Source organism: Peromyscus californicus, unplaced genomic scaffold (assembly GCF_007827085.1).
Source record: "Peromyscus californicus insignis strain IS unplaced genomic scaffold, ASM782708v3 Scaffold_6__1_contigs__length_162567912, whole genome shotgun sequence".
NCBI lineage: Eukaryota > Metazoa > Chordata > Mammalia > Rodentia > Cricetidae > Peromyscus > Peromyscus californicus.
In genome coordinates, this window is record NW_026294584.1 from 114395412 (window position 1) to 114411601 (window position 16190).

The 16190-nt window shown below is 42.7% G+C and overlaps 1 protein-coding gene across 6 annotated transcripts in view; it reads right to left on the minus strand.

Annotated features, from left to right (window-relative positions):
• Positions 1-16190, minus strand: part of Foxp1 (forkhead box P1) — a 527364-nt gene that overhangs the window by 338122 nt on the left and 173052 nt on the right. For 5 of the 6 annotated variants that reach the window (XM_052722207.1, XM_052722211.1, XM_052722209.1 and 2 more), the window contains one exon: positions 5009-5071. The gene's annotated coding sequence lies outside the window, so the exon portion shown is untranslated. The remainder of the gene's footprint in view (positions 1-5008; positions 5072-16190) is intronic. The other variant, XM_052722208.1, reaches the window with a different exon arrangement.

Consider the following 16190-nt stretch of genomic DNA (forward strand, 5'->3'; position numbering starts at 1 on the left):
TGCAAGGTGGTAGGCAGCAAACTGCCTCAACACCCAAAGCACCTGTACAGTAAACACACTTTAAATGAGTGACTCGAACTATGTGTTAATTATAAATTCAAGAAATCTGAATATGAAACACTAAGCTGCCTAATAATTTACAACGGCATTGTTATGGAAAGTACAAGAAAGTCGACTTCACACTTCTGTTCTGGGCACCTTCTGTTCCTTGCTCTGGGTCACTTTCAAACAGCAACCATAGTTAACCTTTCTAACAGTCATGATTAGCAACTGAGTCTGTCTTCTCTCTGGAATTTAAACCCTGTGAAAACAGAGACTACATCTTTTTAAGGAGGACCTCTGCTCCAAGAGTACAGCAAGAGCTATTAATAGAGATCTGTGGTAACAATTAATGTGTGTGTACAGGTACATGTACATGAATAAATGAATGAGAGTTAGGGAGGGAGGGAGAGAGGGAGGGTGGGTTAGGAGAGACAGAAGGAGGGTTAGATTGGAGTGATTCACTCCATAAAGAAGTTATGGATGGTCTGACCTCTTATATTTGCTCCTCAGTCTTTTCCAGTCTTCTCTTCACTCAAAAACATTTCCCAGCAGCCCTTGAAACTTCATGGAGCCCTTCCCTAATCTCATCAATTACATGTCAAGAGGTGTCATGTGAGTAATCTTTAACTTTTGCTTCAAAGAAAATGGAGTAGTTTGGGCTCCCCATGTTGTGGCAACAACTTAGCTTCAGCCACACAGATAAGGAGAGAGCCCTAGGGAAAGAGAGAGAGGACACAGAGGACCTCCCTGGCCAAACGGGACTAGCTGGATGGCTACATGACTGAAGTCAATGACTATTTGATTTCAAACACTAACTGCCGCAGCATAGATCGCAGCCTGGCCATTACAACCCAGACATGGGTGTGTGGTGTATCTAGACAGAGCAGTCCAATGGCTAGCTCAGGTGATTGGTTGATCATATTCCAGCCAGTGGAGTCAACTAGCTATGCAATGAAGACTTTGTTACACTGTGTCCACAGCATGTTCATGGGTTAATAGGAACATAATTTAATTTAAATGCTGAATCTTTTCTTCTGTCTTTCCATTTTAAAAGAAAAAAGGTTTTGGGTTTTTTTGTTGTTGTTGTTGTTGTTTTCTGTTTTTTGTTTTTTTGTTTTTTTGTGTGTGAGTGTGTTTTTAAATCAAGGGCTCTTGTAGCCCAGGCTGGTCTTGAACTTGTTATGCTGGCAAAGTTGGCCTTGTACTGCGGCTGATCCTCTAGGCTCTACCTACCTAGTGATGTCATGGCAGGCCCCCACCATCATGCCTGGCTACCCAATGCTGCCCGGTCTGACAGTTCTGATCATGACTCTGCATTTGGAGTTTTTTGGTATTTGTAAAAGTAAATCTGTAGCAACCGACCTGTTGCCCAACTGAAATTACCAAATTGCAGTTTAAATTTGTAATGAATTATGCCATCTTGCAATAAAGTGACAATTGAAACAAAAATAACCCCACAGATCATTTGAATGGAGCACCTTAGAAGGGTGCTGCTGCTAAGGAAATGCTCAACTCACACAAATACAGTCTTCTAAAAGAACGAATACATTTCAATTAGCTGAAAAGCATTTTAAATCTTTAAGAAATCATCCATACTATGCAAGACACAATGAATGCAAACTGTGAATATGCACTGTAGCTCCTTCATTTAACATTTAAAAAAAAAAAGAAGCTCAAATTGGGGTAGGAAAAAAATTACTGTAATTGTGCTTTCCTTGAAGATTTTTTTTTAACTTTCTTTACAAATAAATTGATCATTTTAAAAAAAGCAGAAGTGCCACATAAGCCATGAGGCATGGGGATGTCTAACATCTGAAGACAATATTATCTGGGCATGGTGGTAGAACCCCAGCACACTGGGGGCACCCAGCAGAGGATCCCTGAGGCTCATGGCCCAGACAGACTAGTCCAATTGGTAAGCTCCAGGTTCAGTGAGAGAAGCCATCTCAGACAATTAGGTGGATAAAACTGAGAAAAGTACGCCATGTTGACAACTAGCCTCCAAACAAACACTCAGAAGTACAGACACATACAAGTGTACACCAAAAATACACATCTGTATGTGCGCGTGCATGCATTCTTCAACTCAAGTTCCGCAGAACTAAATAACAAAATGAAAAATTTTAGAAATCAGGTTGACTCTTATAGAAAATGCTTTTCTCTTACTGCACAAGTGCCACGCATATGTATCTATACATACATGTATGAATTTGACTTCGGAAGATCTTTGACCGTGTCTAAAGGCAAATTTGGAGGCAAAAGAAAGATGGAATGGACACTACAGAACCCAAAAAATGTCAAATTACCGAATGTTTATTGAGAATAAAAATGAAGGTTACATATAAGGAACAAAAACCAAGCTAAGAAAAGCAGAAATGGAAAAAAAAAAGATTAAGCAAACTTTCTTTTTTAATTTTTTTTGATATGCATTGGTGTTTTGCCTGCATATGTATCTGTATGAAGGTGTCAGATCCACTTGAGTTACAGACAGTTGTGAGCTGCCATGTGGGTGCTGGCAATTGAACCTTGGACCTCTGGAAGAGCAGCCAGTGCTTCTAACCTCTGAGCCATCTGTCCAGCCCCCAAACAAAACTTCTTACACCGAGTGCCAAGAATTCTAGTCAATGAGAGGCATTACATAAACATGCCAACGAGCTTCCTTTGTTTCCTGAAAGGAGACATCACAAAAACACAATATTTTCAGGATCTAAAAAATTCTCTAAGAGAGGGGCTTATTTACAGGATGGTGAACGATACAACAGAATATATAGTTCACGTGCATCAGAAGGAGCCTCCAAGAGGTTTTCATTGGACAGACTGACAGAAATACCTATTCTGCAAAGTTCCCTTTGTCCCATGCATCCCATGATACTCCAAAGCTTGAGGGACATCAGATCATTCATGATAACAGAGCACTGAGAAGCCACAGATGAAGCTCCTATGTGGATAAGGCAAGTCTCAAGCTTAAATTTGTATCTTTTTTGGTTTGTTTGTTAAATCTATGGATGTTGAACCCAGTACCTCAAGAATGCTAGACACACACTTCACTAGAGCCCCACCTTCAGGCCTCAACATACCTTTTGTTTTGTTTTGTTTTTTGAGATAGGCTCTTACTGTGCAGCCTGGGCTGGCCTTGAACTCACAGAAATTTGACTGCCTCTGCATCTACAGTGTTGTCATTAAAGGCGTGGGCCACCACGCCCCATCAAGTTTTCCTCTGAACTCCCTGATAGCTTTGATGAATCTCAATGTTCAGCTTTTCCTGTGTTTCTAACAGCGGGAGAAGAACTAAACACTTGCAGAGCATCCTGGATTAAGATCTATTCTAGAGGCGACAGCATTTAGAGTGTGAGGGGTGGCTGAGACAGAGGTCTGAGTGACCCTGAAGCAGGAAACATTCACTAGACAGCACTTGGCAGAAAGCCCCAAACTGAGTCTCAGGCAAGGGAAGCCTTCCTTTAGCACCTCCCACTGTGGCCAACAACCTCACAGGCTGGAAAGTATTCCAGCAGGGAAGGGGACACGAGATACCTCTGGACATCAATCCGGTGTCTCCCAAATGAGGCAAGTCTGAACTGTGGGACCCCAAATACACCAGAAATAACTCGAATGAATCCACTCCCCCCATGACGCACTCTAGAGCCAAAGACCCCATGTGAGATTAAAGACTAATCAAATAATCTTTAAGGCTCTAAAATGTCTCTATCTTACAAACACTCGAAACAAGATAGCAAAGCTAAGCAAAGACAGGATTCAATACGGCCACAAAGAAACTTACTATTAAATGGACACAAACCTACTAAATCAAATGGAACTACTAAGGGCCAAAATTAAAATGTGAGATGGGAAGGCCAGCTCAGCTCAAGAAACAGGAATGTCTTTATGGGGAAGGCTCCACTAAAAAATACAATACACACTTGCCTTAAAACTTAAAAAAAAAAAAAATAAATGGGCACCATAAAAATAAACTTTTAAATTTTATACATTAAAGGAACCTTCAGATTCACTCTGGTAGGAAGGTGGGCTTCACTCTGGGATGCTCCTGACGGCAAGCAACCACCAGGCACATACGGACACTTCGTGGGAGTGTTTCATACGCTCCCTCAAAGCCATGAATATCAGGAAATGAAATCTGGCGTTCATTCATCAAACCACATTAGGCTCTGGGAAAACTTCGAACTTTAAAACCAAGCACTCAGCCGGGCGGTGGTGGCGCACGCCTTTAATCCCAGCACTCGGGAGGCAGAGCCAGGCGGATCTCTGTGAGTTCGAGGCCAGCCTGGGCTACCAAGTGAGTTCCAGGACAGGCGCAAAGCTACACAGAGAAACCCTGTCTCGAAAAACCAAAAAAAAAAAAAAAAAAAAAAAAAAAAAAAAAAAAAAAAAAAAAAAAAAAACCAAGCACTCATCTGATTTCCCAGCAAGGTCAAGACAACAAGACAGCGTAGCGCTGACATTCAGGGCTGTGCCCCACACTGCTAAGGAGCGACACCAATGTGGCCACCAATAGTCAGGCTATGGTTCCTGACTATTAATTCCTGAAAGAAGGTGATTAGAAGAGGCGGCAGGTGAGCATCAACAGGATGCCACCACTTGGGCACAGGGCAATGACACCTGTTACTCATGTCTGAGGCAAGTCATTTTTATGAATCACCACTTTGATGATGTGAATATTCCTTTCTCGCCTTAAGCCCACATAATTTACAAGCAAAAATTAATTGAAGCTTAGCTTCAACAACCTGGGAAAAGTCTGATATTATTCGGGGGACAAAGAACATGGATAGGCTATTCCTTCAAGGGAATCCTTACTCTTTTAAGGCTTCTGCCCACATGCCAAACATGTACATTTATACACACGTTTAGAGGCATGTTCATCTCAACTACAGAAGATTAAGTGACCAAATCCCAGCCCTCAAAGGTTGAAATAGTTTTACATACAAGTCCAGCAATTACGTATGATTTTTACCTTTTTTTTTGCTTCTATAATTCAATCTTCAGTTATAGTCACCTCAAAAGGTCACTTCTCACCCTGAAAACAAAACAAAAACAACGCATCACAATCTGAATGAGAAGGAGAGTCCCACAATGAATGTCCAGCATCCACACAAGAGAAAGGACAAGGAGTTCCACTGTACATCCTGGAGATTTCTCAGTTCACAGAAACAAGACTGGGATCTGCACTCTAAGACCATAAACCCAACAGAGACAGGGAACGTAAAGACGAGACACCTCCGACTTTTCACGAGAACTCTTTCTTGGCTCGCCATCTATTAATTCATTTTCGAGTGGAAGAAGACATGACTCATGGCCGGGCCGCTGTTTTGGGAAACCAGACTGTTAGTTGAGTGTGTGTTGCTGCATACCCACATTTCTAACTTCATCGAAGCATCGGGCTTAGTTTTCACCTCTTTCAAAGTGACCCTGCACTTGCACATGAGGCTTTCTGTCACTGGGAACCTTTCCAAATAATTGTTAGTTGTTTTTTTTTTTTTTTTTTAAAAAAAGGCACCATTTTCTACTTGGGGAGGGGCAAGGGGTTAATTGCTGATGAAAGCTGTTCACAGACTATTTTGTACTTAGCATCTATCTCTACCAGATCCACTACATTAGATAAAAATGGTTCATGTCACATGAAATAAACAAATGAAATCAAGCTTCCTAAAACACAAAGGAAGCGAGGAACACATTTCAACCCGCATCTCCTCCGCGTCTCCACAGCCCCTGAGCAAAACTCCGTGTGCCTTTTAGGAAACATCGGAAGCTGCCTTGCGCTGCCCGCGTCACTGGAATCAGCACACGGCCCAAGTGAAAAGGACAAACATCAGTTTATTAATTTAGATCATGTGAGTGATCGTGTTAGCGGGGTTCATCCCACCTCACTGACGATAGACTAGAACACAAGGTGGTGAGATCCTATCACTTTACTAATACCCTAATAGCCTTTTGCCTGCTGCCCAGCACAATACAGAATGGAGTACATCCCCGCTCACCCTCTGCTGTCAGCCCTCAATGGGCGAGGCACAGTCTTCTCCCTTCACTAAGGCTGGGAAGTGGCACTTTCATGCCAACCTCTGACATTTCCACAATCAAGGGGTATGCAGATTCTTGCCGTGTCGACTGGAAAAAAAGATGCAGGTTCTGAGTGAAATCAGAAGTCTCGTGTTTACTGTGAGAGGAAATTGGAGGTTTTCACCATAAATCTTTACCTTCTGGGTGGGGGAAAACCCTAGCGCAGGGGTTCAAAATGACTGCCCTGCAATTTGCACCCAAACTTTTTTTGTTTTTACACAAAACAATTCAAATCGAAAATGAAAATCGTGCTCTTTCCTGCTGATGCGTCTCTTCAGGATTGCCTTCTTGTTTCATAGTGAACAGTGAAAAGAAAGGTCAATGGCCATCAAGTGTTCAAGGCATGTCAGGGGCCTATGAGGTACCCCCATTCCACTCCAGACACACAGCATCTCCTACACAAGAAATGTCACCCCTCAAAAAGCCAAAACTATTCAAATTATGCTGTTAGGAACAACACTCGGGGTCCCTCGCATGCTAGGCAAGTACTTGACCACTCGGCTTCACGTCCAGCATGCATCAAATCTTAAATATAAAGTGAGTGAACTTTGGCAGACCTTGCTTGATTCAAAGCAAGAAGGCCCCTTGCCTCCCTCCCTTTTCCTGGAGACTTACTCGAGTGCATGTGCTTTAAACTAATTTATATGTTTATCTATTGAGCTGAGTCTATTTTTGCATGTTTGGCAGAAGGGCCTATAGTATTAGAACTTTGCAATGCAGATGAGATTTGCTATCATATAGGCAAGGCAAACAACTGGACCTCATTAAAATTTAATTTCCACAGAAAACTGCTGAAAGGCCCACTTTGAATAAAGTTATCTACCTCTTGTGTTGCATCTGAACCTGCAGAACAATTCTAGGTAAGCATGAGGTCTGTCTGCCCACTCAGCTGCCTAAAAAGCACAGTTCATAAGTGAATGGAGGCAAAATCAGACACCGGTTGACCCCCAGAATGTAACGGTATTTTTTCCTCTGGGGAAATAAAATCATAAAGAGTGAGTAGCAGCACAATTAGACAACGGACACTCTACCATATCCAGACTTAGGCAGTGCAAAACTGGCTACGTTTGATTTTCACTTACGCATCGAGTATCGTCAGTAAGATGTAAAATGCATTCCATAAATTTTAATGCACACGCACATCTGACCACTCATTAATTTATTTCTGTTGATTTTACTTTTTAGAAAAAGGCATCCATTAGCCTAGTCATCTGAAATGGTATTTTCTGAGTTTTTCTGCAGAAAGATTAATAGTTCAACAGCTGTTTGTCATCATATGGAATTAAATGAAATGTGTCAATATAGAAGACAAGAAAATAAGGGGTTAGAACTGAGGCCTGAGCTGGTATCATTACGTGCTTAGGAGAACCAGAAATCAACAGCTCTGCTGAAAAAGATGCAACTTGCTTTTTCCCAAAGCATCAAACTTCAGTTTCTAAAACTGCATACTTTTACTGGTCAAGTCAATCGACTATTTACCTGTCTGACCACTGACAGCACAAACATTAGAGCCCAAATTAAATCACTGTGTAAAGCTTTTAAGTTAACACAAACACATACACACACACACACACACACACACACACACACACACACACACACACACACACACCAGTATAAAAGAAATACATTCCCCTTCAGCCTTCTTGTTTTAAAAGGCTGCCACCACACAGATGCCATGTTGTTTTCTTTTTCTCTCTTTTGAAAAACTTTCCTAGTGATTTTGTGTGTTAAAAGCGAACCAGGCATATGGTAAACAGAAATGGCTTTCCTTCCAGGCATTCTCTTTCCCAGTAAAGACCCTACGAACTAGAATTTTCCAAAACCTCTTCACCATAGCACATGTTATTTACCTGGAGCTACAAGGTGACCACAGAGGCTGTGCTGAACCCCCACACATCACCTGCCACCTGCAGCCTTGGAAACCCAACTTCTCAAAGGCTTCCTCTTTTTCGACCGCCCCTGCTCTCCCTCCTCCCTTAGACGTTCACTGGGCATTGCCCTGTGGCTGCCACCCTGCATCCAGGCTGCACTCTTGAGTTTTGTCCCTCACTGGATCTGTGAGGTATGTAACGCCAACTGCCAACTGGCATGAGCTCCTTGGAACTGAAGCACAAGTTAGCGGGTGAGATGCCGCTTCACAGAGCTGGAAAGTTAACAGCATACCTTCTATTTTTCACATTCAAAGTAGTTCCCCCTTTTCCTTTCACAGCGGCTACAATAAACGATTACCACCATGATTCCTGCATTCTCTTTCACAATATGCAGTTACCACAAACTGATGCTGAAGGGTAACCAACAGTCTATCTCAAGCAAAGGCTGGTGGAAAAGCCACTGTGTGCCAGTCCTGCCAGGGACATGCGGTGAGCCAAGCCATCCCAGGTCCATGACAAAGGGGCAGCTTAGCAGGTGCAAGGGACTAGGAAGACTCAGCCCGTGCTTTCCTGAAGTACAGAACATGGCTCAAACTTCCACACTCCCACATCTTCTTACTGAACAGCACAGACTTCACTTGAGAAAATAGGTCCAAATGGGCCAGTTTCCAAGGGAGTACTGCCTCTTTAAGTCGTCAATCTTAACTCATTTTGGCTTTCCTGCCTTATTTTCCAGTGATTCCTTAGAAAACAGAAGGCTATCGGCACATGTTTGACTGATTGAACACAAGGGTCATTTTGTTTTCTACACTTAAGAAAATCCACTTAGAAATCAACCCCAGAGCTTGTGATCTCTAGAACTTCAGCTACTGAATCAGATTTAACAGAAATTCAAAGGAGGGAAGGCAGAAAGACAACGCAAACGGGGGTGGGGGGCAGAGAGAGAATGAAAAGGGAAAGGAGGAAGGAAGGACTTCTGTACAGTCCAGGCATCCTGCAGCCAGGGGTGGTCGGAGACACACCCATGGCAGTTGGCTAATAAACGCTACACTTCCTTTACTGGTCTCTATCAAAGAAATGACCTGCCATACACCACCACTACATCATGTCCCTGGGAGGGACATTTTACTGCCCTTTCTCTCTGGGACACATCACAGAGTCTAACTTTGGGGCTCTGTTCTAGTAGGCAAAACTCAAAAACTCCACACACAGTGCAACCATGTGCTACGGGCAACCCAGAGGATTGCCCGAGAAATCACTCCAGGCTGGCATTCCCCCGGGAGAACTACAGCAGGGGTCTGTCTCATTTGGAAAACTCATTCTCTTCTTACCTTCCACTCAAGTAAAACCCTGGTCACGGTCATGTGAAAATATTTTATAGGTATCCTTTAACAACCTGTACACGTTGAAAACCAAAAACAATATTTGCTGTTTTGCCTTTGAAGCGCTAACAAAGCCTTTGTTTTAGATCTGCCTTCAGTGTGCAATAAGAGTTAATAATCAAATCCATCCCAACCCCCACAAATGTTAAACAAAAAGATAAAAGAAATGCAAATAGCTATTGTCATGGAAAGTTAAAGTACCTGTCTGTATTTTTACGTGAAAACTATTATCTCTATCAATCAAAATTTAAGAACACAATAGTGCTAATCACAGAAGGTGCTCTGACGGCTTTACTTCTCTCCCCTTGTTTAAAAAAAAAAAGGATTTTTCCTCTAAAAAAAATGAGTATAAAAGTCATATACTTACAATTAGCTAGAATATTTGTAATTTTATCATTAAAAACCTTCAGCAGCCCCACTGCTAATAAATGCTTCTAAGTCTCTAGACTGATTGGTACCCAAGAAGACCCAAGCCCTCGCATATTTTAATAAGGTTGATGGAATTTTATTTCAATTCTCCCGGTTTCCAACCTGCGGGGGAACAGCACACTCTCCTGTTGGAAGGAGTTACTCAGACTGTGGCAACAGTCGGGCAGGAGCAAAGGCGCCTTCTTTTAGATCCAATTCCTCCACCCAGCAATAGCTTCACACAGGACACGAACCTTGGATGGTTCCCCTCATCTGTTTTGACAACTTGAATTGAAATGATAAACATTCTGCTCTGAAAAGAAAGAGGAATATCCCCAAATTGCCCAGAGTAATCCAAGTGCAGCAACTGCTGAGTCCTTTTCTAATTCACTTAAACATAAAAATGATTGCATTAGCTTCCTAAAGCTGGTAAAAGAACAAAAAGAGTAGCTGGACCCCAGATAGCCAAACAAACAGCTCAAGAGTAGAATTCCTAGAACAAACACTTAAGGCAGGATGCCATTATGCAGACCCACTGAGCCTGCATAGATGTCCCCTCTGCCAGAGAGCCAAGGGGCTGTCATTCTCCCCCAAGCAAGATCAGATTTCCTTCCCTCTCCACTGCCTCTCTGAGTGTCATGGCCAACATCTCATGTGTGCTATTAATATCAATGAGGAGACGAGTCGATTTTCACAGAAGAAAAACCCCACGGATCCCAGCACGGAGCTTCGGGGAGGACCCTGGCCCCATATACACAATCCAGTAGCCGAGTTTCGCCGCCGCTTTCCTGCACTCCAGCCCAGCACACTGTGTGAAGCCTCTTAGCAGACAATGGTAGCTCTGGCTGCAGGATAGTTACAAAACAGGATTTGCTGGGACCCAGAATAGTCAGACTGCCTTTGCCCACTCCCTTTTCTTTCTTAATTCCTTCCTGTCCCCAAGAGCCTCACACTCCCAGTTCAAAATTCAGCTGCATTTCCTAAGAGGCACCTGTACTGGTCTATTTCAAAGCAGCCAGCCAGGGAAAACTGCCCAGGAACCAGGACAGCTTTCAGTGGGCACTGAGAGGGCAGCAAAGTGCCCTCTCAACATTTGCGAAATGAAACCAAAGTATCACAGCTCAGCTTGGCACACACTTACCCATTCATGGTGAGGCAGCCGAGTTTTGGGGCAGGAGAAGCCAGTCTCTCCCAGGACAAAACGAAGTTCAAGAGTTTGTAAGGGAGAAACTAGAGGCTGTGAGAAGCCCGGTCCTGCAGGCTCTCAGGGTTCCCAGGCTGGCGGCAGTGTGAGGAAGGGCTGAAGGTATGTGGGCTAAACACAACAAAGCCACTGCCTTACTCTAGATTAAATATGCAGGAAGAGGCCCCTTTGCATAAACACAAACACTCAGCAAATGAACCACTGGCTCAATCAGGCGCCCGCTGTGCCCTCTACCTATCCTCCTCTGACAAGAGACACTGGCTCTTCCAGGGGACACCATGAAACTGGGAGATCCACCTTTAAATGTAAGGTTGCCACGCTAACAATCAAAACGAATTACATTCATTAGCAATTAAGAATTCACTTCTGGGGAGTGGCACTGAGGGGCAAACTTGGATGGCCAGCTACTTCCCAAACAAGCTGGCCCCTAAGACTCCTGTGAAGTTCTGCTGCAGGCTGTATTGCAGTCTCCCATGATCAAGGAAGGTTTGTAAGAAGCTCATGGTTTAGGCTCAGTTTAAGGCTACATTATACACTCCTCAAGGCACGTTTTGTGTATATTTATAAACTACACATAAATAAGGTGTATACACACATGCATATGCATATATCACTGCATAGTCTCAGATACAATACTTTGCATATCTAAAGAGAATACAAATAAGCATACATACACAGAATATCACTTAACTGTATCCTTTAGCTCACTAATCATTTGAGGAAAATAATGGGAGCTTTCCAAAAGTACATCCCAAATGCCTGCCTTTCAAATGTCACCAATGCATGACCGCTCATTTAAAAACATTATCCAGATATTAGGAAGGATGCTTTTAAGTGAGTGGCCTCCGCCACTTATCACTTCAATTAAACAATGCAATTATAGTCAACAATTTTCTCCATTTCTGCAGAAAAATATGTCATACCTCGATGTAATTTGTCTGTAGAACCCAGGAATTTAGCAAGAGGGAGAAACATATGAAGGCTGGGAATTTTCTACTGCATCTTTCTCAGACTAATAAGTCAGCTTCTACTGGCCTCTGACCCTCTGCTTCTAGCAACTTGTTAGTCTTAGTAACTTAATTATTTTTCCCCTCTGTTTTGTTTTTCAGTTTTCAAATTACAAGTTAAATGTGAAATTTTAATTCCATATGTTAACAATGACAGGTCATACATTTTTTTTTTTTACATTTATTTATGTGGGTGTGCTTGCACATACTCAGAGGTCAGTGAAGAACCTGTAAGGTTTGGTTCTTTCCTGACTGGAGTAGAACTCATGTCATCAAGCTTGGTGAAAGGCATCTTTACCCACTGGGCTATCTTGGCAGCCACCAATTATTACTTTTCAATGAATTTTTATAGTAGCATGTGATTCCAAACGACACATAAGAAAGACTATGTCCAGTTACTTGATTCTAAGCCACAGAGAACTGTGGGGGGACCAATTCAGTTTTACAGCACGTGTCGATATTGGATTTTATAATAAAAAGAGTGGAACATGGGTCCTTCCCAGCCTCAGGAGAAAGCACTGCCCTAAGAGAGGGGGATCATTTCATCATTTGCTGCCCAAAAAAACCAAAAGATCCACCCTTAAAAGAATTTTTTTAAGTATTAAAAACAAAAGCCTACTTCAAATATAGACAATGGTAGCTACTAGAGAAAATAAATGAAATAAGATTCCCAACATCCCAAAGAACAAAACCTGGCCCTGGAGAAACTAAAGACTCCTGCTCTGTTCACTATTTTCCTTTGAACTGACCTTCCAAAAACCACCGATGTCCACAAATGAGAGCAGGCTACCCTTGATCAAGCAAGACACAGAACAAAAATATAATCAGTCTACCACTGTGAAGAAGCCCCTGTCCACCCCAGTGTCGTTACTAACAACTATTTTGGCCGTTCGAGTGGGTCGTTGTATTTGCTAGCTCATCCACAGCACGCGGAGTGAGCTAATGGAAGTGTGGATGGCGGAATCCAGTATTAATGAGCTGTACTGTGTGAACCTGGATGACACTGAATATATTGTACAATTATAGGTAGCATCTGATTCCATAGGTATTAGATACTGTACTCTAAATTAATATTTTAATGAGGACAGTGAAATAAAGACGGCAGCCCAGGTAAGAGATCCCTGCATTGTAGCCCCGCCTGAGCTTATTGCTGGAAGGCTCTCAGACACAGGAGCCAACGACACAGACAGGGATTGGGACAGAAATCCGTATGCAAGCTCTGCGGGCTGAGTGACATGTACTGCTGCACAGAGTCAAAGATGTCAGCCTCACACAAGCTCCACTTGCTGTACCCTAGAGAGAGGATGAAGGGGGAGGGTGGGAGGCCAGGGCAGCTAGAGCTCCAGAAAATAAACAGGGTGTACAGTTTCAAAGGCTCCAGACACAGGCTTTTCATTGTTCAAGCCAATTATCAGCGGAAAATAATAACAACAGATGGATCTGGAGTCACTGACTTCTCATATGCACTTCTCTGGGCTGAACAGATGAAGAAACGCGAGAGCTATCTCAAAAAGGCAAAACATCTCACAGTGAAAGAACTCCACAGTCCAGATGGGGACCTTCTAAGTCTGCCGATTATCTTCTTAACGTTTTAAGATAGACTCACTGAAACATTTCAAGAACCGATTGGATACGATGCCTACAACGGCTTCATTAATGGAAGGGTCGCCTCGGACTTGTGACTAACAGGGAATTCAATAAGGATGGGGCTTCCTGTTTGCTAGTCAGGGACTGCAGGTTCCCACTCAAACTAGAAACCTGTGCACTATGGGAGAATAAGCCATCATCCATCCAAGGAAAGATAAACAAAGGCTGTATAAAGTATGTTATTTATCCCGAAGCATTCTACCATGTTGGGACAGGGGGGAAATAGCCCTGAAGTAATTTCTTATTAAAACCTTCTGTGATAAAATGTCATTCTTTGTAAGTAATGACAACATCTTAAACACCCTTCACCACCTGCGACTTTAAAAGATACTTTGCATTTAGTATGAAACAAATAGATTTCTATATAAATTTCATATAAAAATATAAAGAGATATAAATTTTCTAATAAATGCCAAACACACACTTGGGCAAAACTCATCAACCTGTACTAACCTACTCTCAATAGTTTGAACACTACCAAGTCAGGTTTTCAGCAGAACCCTGTAGGTTAACTACAACCTGAGACCCTGTAGTGAGAAATGGGGAAAGTAAGTTTCTCATCAGGCAGACCTCATTCTTTATCGTTTTACTTATCCACCTCCATCCACACACCATCAATTCCACATGCATACTTTGCAGAAATCTCTCCCTGAATTGATAGAAAATATGGTTGAAGTCACCACATTAAGAAAAAAGAAAAACTGATCCTGTTACTATTTACCAACACACAATGTCTTAAAAAAATATTGCTATGAGCACACTGTTGACTTCACAAGTTCATAATGTAAGTTAAAAAACAAATGCATCCCCACCCCCAGTAAGGTTTTTCTTTTAAAGCACTCTGACAAAAGTAAATTCGGAGCAGAACACAAAGGCACGAAGAAGAAAATATCGCCAAGGGCAAAATTCTGCAACTGCTTTAAGAAGCAAACAAGAACACAAAAGATGTGTAATGCGGCCATCTGGCTCTCCTCATACTATATCAATGCCTCAACTTTATCCCCGCCCCCTGAGCCCGCCCACACCCATGCCACAAACCAAATGGCTTTACTTATGTTTCCTGCACAGCGAATTTACACAAGGCATCCAGGGGGCTAGGGTTGATTTTTTATAGATATTCTGAGTTCACCCACTTCAGTCAATTTGTTATCACTGTCACTATCCACAGGGGGACTTCTTGGAAAAACTTCTGAGTATTTCACTGCGATAAAGTCATTGTTATGTGGATCTAGGGGTTCGGTTTCAAGAAAGGCAACCTTCAAAAGCTTCACCTCTACCATCTTGTGCTTTCTGCTAGAAGCTGACGCCAGATATAAACATGGGGAAAAAAAACAAAACTGAACTTGTAACAATTAGAGCCTTTCCTTTTGGGGTACAAAACTGCGGGTTGCTCCCCTCTGCTCATTGGTAGACATGGCTACCCTAACTCCAATCACCCCCGCTCATTGGAATTTCGCCATATCTGACTCAGTCCATGAACAACTACTATGCAGTCATGAGCTTGCTAGACTACAGAGCACCAAAACCCAAGATTCTCCTGTGTCAAACAAGACCTGCCTGGTCATTAAAACAGGTAATCTACAGTCTATGTTCTAAGGTTCTCACACAGCGAGACTGATACATTACATTTATAAGATGTTTCTGTTTGCATGACAGAAAGTATGGACAGGTGAAATCACAGATGTGTTGAGGGATCCAGATATTTCCGAAAGGTGGGAATTAAGACTTTTAATGGAACCCTCTGTTTGGATAAAATCAACACAATAAATGCCTAGTAACTAGGTTTTCAACAAGGCCATGTTTGGTTCTGTTCTGGGTATTCCTAGTCACAGAGGTCTCAGGCCTGCACATCACTGGTCATCAGTAGAACACACACCATGAAAGCAACCACTGCCACCGGATGAGGTATTCAACTAATTGTTTAAGTCTGTACCAGTGTCTGGGCCTCAGTTGGCAGACACAGCTCAGGGCTGCCTACCAGACCCAGGCTAGCACAGCTGGAGTCTGACAACAAGCTCTCAAGGAGCACATCTGGCTCTTAGTGGCTCCCATCTGCGGCGAAATAGATTCAGTTTGGTTTTTAGGTGAAGTACAGTGAACAGAGAAAGCAAGGGAATTCATCTTAACCGTACATTTGGTTTGGGGATAAAATGTCAGTATACAAATTCCATGAAGGACTTTCTTTTTGTATCCCAGAGGGTGAACAGCAGCTCTCCATGGGATGGGTCCAGTGAAAAACAAAGGAACGATGCAAACCAGCTCGTGGGCTGCAGAAAAGCATCCCTGGATCTCATTCCAGCTCCGATGTGGCTCTCGTTCACTACCCACTGACTAACAACCTGGTTTACACAGAGAACAGAAGTGACTGTACAGCTGAATCTTAGGAACACGTCTACACTCATGAATAAAGCCATGTGCCTTCCCTGCATGGCCGGAAGGACTCCCAAGTCTCCTTTCCCCCCAAATAACCATCTCTAAGTACTATGAATCTTCCCTTTAGTGGTCTTTAAACTGTGAAACTTGGCAGAAACCTACCCCAAGTGCCTACAAGTGACCC